The sequence below is a fragment of the Bos indicus genome, chromosome 19 (assembly GCF_029378745.1).
Source record: "Bos indicus isolate NIAB-ARS_2022 breed Sahiwal x Tharparkar chromosome 19, NIAB-ARS_B.indTharparkar_mat_pri_1.0, whole genome shotgun sequence".
Classification (NCBI taxonomy): domain Eukaryota; kingdom Metazoa; phylum Chordata; class Mammalia; order Artiodactyla; family Bovidae; genus Bos; species Bos indicus.
Genome location: NC_091778.1, coordinates 716,438 through 721,048, shown reverse-complemented (window position 1 = coordinate 721,048; position 4,611 = coordinate 716,438). Strand labels below are relative to the sequence as shown.

The window sequence follows — 4,611 nt, the reverse complement described above, 5'->3', positions numbered from 1 at the left end:
TGGCCAAAGTATTGGAGCTTCAGCTTCAGCATTAGTCCTTCCAATAAATATTACTTTAGGATTGACTTATTTTAGCCTCTTGCAGGCCAAGGGATTCTCAAAAGTCTTCTCCAACACGACAGTTCAGAATCATCCGTTATTTTGGCACTCAGATTTCTTTTATGGTCCGACTTTCACATCCATACATGACTACTGGAAAAACCATAGCTTTGACTAGACAGACCTTTGTTGGTAAAGTAATGGCTCTGCTTTTTAACACTCTCTCTGGGTTTGTCATAACTTTTCTTCCAAGGTGCAAGAAAGTGTCTTTTAATTTCATGGCTGCAGTCACCATCTGCAGTGACTTTGGAGCCCAAGAAAATAAAGTCTGTCGCTTCCAACCATTAGGAGCTGGGAGTTAATGCTAGAACAGATTGTAATAGGTTGTCTTAAAAGATATAGTAAGAACCTCAGATATTGTGTCTGTGTGTGTTTTCATGTGTAGAATATCTCATTAACAAGATTATAATTACAAAATTACTATATTAGTGAGGAAGTCAGATTCCTTTGGTTTCTGTACTATATCTTGTACCCAACTAGTCAATTTCACTTTGATCAATTACTTAATTTTTCTGTCTCAATTGTCTCACCTGTAAAGTGAGAAGAGTATAGTACCTACATCAATGACTGTTACCTGTTTGACTAAAGGCTGAGAATCATGCCTGAACCATGTTAAACACTTGAAAGATCTTAAATACATATATTTATTTAATCAATTAAAATACATATAGTGCAACGAGATGGTGTGATGAAGGGATGCAAAGAAAGGAATAATACAAAATCAAATACCTTTTTTTAAAGTGCTGCCCAATAACAAGTCAAGAGCCTTCTATACCCAAGTTAATCCAAATTAATTTGAAAACTTTTTCTAAGTAGCAGCTTGCAGACTAAAGGTTAATTACTAGAAAATCATTTGTTTTCCTACCTATCTTTTATTTTTATGCATGGAAGTGTTACTGAAAATGTGGAACATCCTTCTCTGTTATCTCAGAAACACAATTAGCTACTGAGTGTATAATCTGCGTCTTCAAAGTCTGGTCAACTGACATGACATTGCAAAGCACCACAGAGAACATGCACTTGAAACCTGAACATAAAGGACATATATAATTGCAAAATGTATTTCCATAATTGATGTTTTTGCTGTTTATTATTATTTTCATCATTCAGTTCATTTCAGTTCAGTCGCTCTGTCATGTCCGACTCTTTGAGACCCCAAGGGCTGCAGCATGCCAGGCCTCCCTGTCTATTACCAACTCCCAGAGTTTACTCAAACTCATGGCCATTGAGTCGGTGATGACATCCAACTATCCCATCCTCTATAGTCCCCTTCTCCTCCAACCTTCAATATTTCCCAGCATCAGGGTCTTTTCCAATGAGTCAGGTCTTTGAATCAGGTGGCCAAAATATTGGATTTTCATCATTATTTTTTTATTATACAATTATTTAATTGTCATTTGTATATCTATTTGGTGAGGTATTCGTTCAAATCATGTCCTCATTTTAATTGGGTTGTCTTTTTATTATTTATAAGTATTTTTGTATATTCTGGCTACAAACTTCTTGTTACATATCTGTTTTGCAAATATTTTCTTCAGTTAATGTATAAATCTAACATCTATCTATGTTACATAATGATCAGATCAGTCACTCAGTTGTGTCCGACTCTTTGCGACCCCATGAATTGCAGCATGCCAGGCCTCCCTGTCCATCACCAACTCCTGGAGTTCACTCAAACTCATGTCCATCGAGTCAGTGATGCCATCCAGCCATCTCATCCTCTGTCGTCCCCTTCTCCTCTTGCCCCCAATCCCTCCCAGCATCAGAGTGTTTTCCAATGAGTCAACTCTTCACATCAGGTGGCCAAAGTACTGGAGTTTTAGCTTTAGCATCATTACTTCCAAAGAAATCCCAGGGCTGATCTCCTTCAGAAAGGACTGGTTGGATCTCCTTGCAGTCCAAGGGACTCTCAAGAGTCTTCTCCAACACCACAGTTCAAAAGCACCAATTCTTCAGTGCTCAGCCTTCTTCACAGTCCAACTCTCACATCCATACATGACCACAGGAAAATCATAGCCTTAAAATGATTTCATAAAATTATGTAACAGGAATAATTAATAATCAATGAAACATTATCCCCTCTGCTTATATTCTATTCATACTGCTTCAGTTTTCTTTTGCTATATAACCACTGTCTCAAAATGGCAAGGTTTAAATAACTGGGATGAATTCTGTTATTCTTCATTTTGACTATGGTCAGATGGTATCATACCATATAGCATCCCATGGACAGAGGAGCCTGGTGGGTACAGTCCAGGGGGGTCTCAAAACAACAGCTGCTGCTGCTGCTGCTAAGTCACTTCAGTCGTGTCCAACTCTGTGCGACCCAATAGATGGCAGCCCACCAGGCTCCCCTGTCCCTGGGATTCTCCAGGCAAGAACACTGGAGTCAGTTGCCATTTCCTTCTCCAATGCATGAAAGTGAAAAGTAAAAGGGAAGTTGCTCAGTCATGTCCAACTCTTCACGACCCCATGGACTGCAGCCTACCAGGCTCCTCTGTCCATGAGATTTTCCAGACAAGAGTATTGGAGTGGGGTGCCATTGCCTTCTCCACAAAACAACAGTTACCAAGGATAAATAGTAGTTTAAGGGTTCTTCCTGTTTTATTTCAAAAGTAGTTGTCGTTTCATCTTACAAATAACAACCTGTGAATAAACTGAACTTCATGTGAACAATATGTCATATTTTTTAGGTCCAAAAAATATACACATCACTCACATTCCAATTTTTACATATTAACCAAGATACATACACATGCAAACACATGACAAACATATAAACCCATGCAAACACAATGTAGATAAGCCTATATATTTCAGCAATATTCCACAGCAATTCACCCCAAGATGATCATGGACCTATTTGCCAAGAAAAATTTAAGTCTCTTCTCTCTCTGGCTGTTGTGGTGCAATTGTTGGTCTTCTGTATCCTTGATGATTCTGAGTGTCTCATGCTGGCAGTGATGGCTATGATCAGTACAAGGCCATCAGCAGCCCCTTGTTCTATGTGGTCAGCATGTCCATCAGGGTGTGCTTTCTGCTCATAGCTGGGGTTTACCTAGTGGGAATGGCAGATGCTCTGATGCACATAGCATTAACATCCTGCTTATGTTTCTGTGGGTCAAATGTGATTAACCATTCCTTCTGTGACTCACCTCCACTTTTCCTCCTTTCCTGCTCTGGCATACAGATCAATGAATTAGTGACATTAACCAGTTTTAGCTACACTGAGATGTTTACTGTTTCAAGAGTACTTGTCTCTTACTGTTACATCATCCTAGCAATTTTGAAGATCCATTCTGTTGAGGGAAGGTTCAAAGCTTTCTACACCTGTATCTCCCACCTAACTCCTGTGGCAATTTTCCAGGAAACTGTACTTTTCATGTATTCCAGTCCAAGTCCATCCTATTCTCTGGATAAAGACAAGATGACCTCATTGTTTTTACACAATTAATCTCTTGTGATTTCTATGTTAAACCCTCTGATAAATAGCCTAGAAAATAGAGATGTGGAACAGTCCCTGAAAAAACTGAAAAATGAAAGGTGGTTTTAAAATATGTATATTATACATACACAGAAAAAGACACTAGATACATAGATTTGTTGCTTTTTCAAAATTTTATTCATGACTGAAGAAAAACAAGTTTGCCTCAAGTACTTGTTAGTAAATGAATGCATGTTATAAAGTCCAATCTTCCAAAATATTATAGTCCAAGACATTGCCTGCTTCATTATGTGTCAAAAATTATAATATATATGATATCTCCTCTTTGCCAAAATCTTTCCAGAGTTCATTTATTTATTTATTTTTATTTTCTAAATTTTATGGTTCATTCTTTCACTCAAAAAAAATTTTTTTAATATTACACTAGATTTTCTGTTTGTTTGTTGAGATATATTTAAGCATTTAGGTCTTTTACATTATATTGTTCATATTGTACTTTCTAGACTAATTAATATAAGCTAAAGCAATGTGGGTGCTCAGTTGATAAGCCGTGTCTGGCTCTTTGCAACACCATGTAAGAAGGAGCAGGACACTGTGGTCCTTGTCCTCCCCTCTCCCCATGTTCTCTGCCTGCCTTTTTTTTCTTTTTCCTGTGGAAAACTTTAGTCAAGACTAAGTTTAATCAGAGATGTGAGAAATGTGGAAACAAAGGAAAATAATCAAAGGAGAAGAAATAATAATGTAATTATTAGGCATAGTCAAGGATCTTAGTTCTTTCTTAATGGCCATAGATAATATTCTGAGCCATATCCTGTGAGCTGTCTTAAAGACACTAAATCCCCAGGCAGAGAAGGTAACAACATGATGACCAGACAGTACCCCAGACATGAGCTGCCATAATTCCAAGAATTGACCACAAAGAATTGGCAACAACTGACCCTGGAACTGAAGATTAATTGTACCTAAAAACAACCAAGGTGATGTTGGTCAGGCCACCGCTGACCAATTTGAAGATGACTGTCATAACTGACTGTGCTATTTCTGTGTGTTGCTCTCTCTTTCTGTCT

The 4,611-nt window shown here is 37.9% G+C and overlaps 1 pseudogene; it reads left to right on the top strand.

Annotated features, from left to right (window-relative positions):
• Positions 1-2,263: 2,263 nt before the first annotated feature.
• LOC139177687 (olfactory receptor 5W2-like) lies at positions 2,264-3,553 on the top strand (annotated as a pseudogene).
• Positions 3,554-4,611: the final 1,058 nt, after the last annotated feature.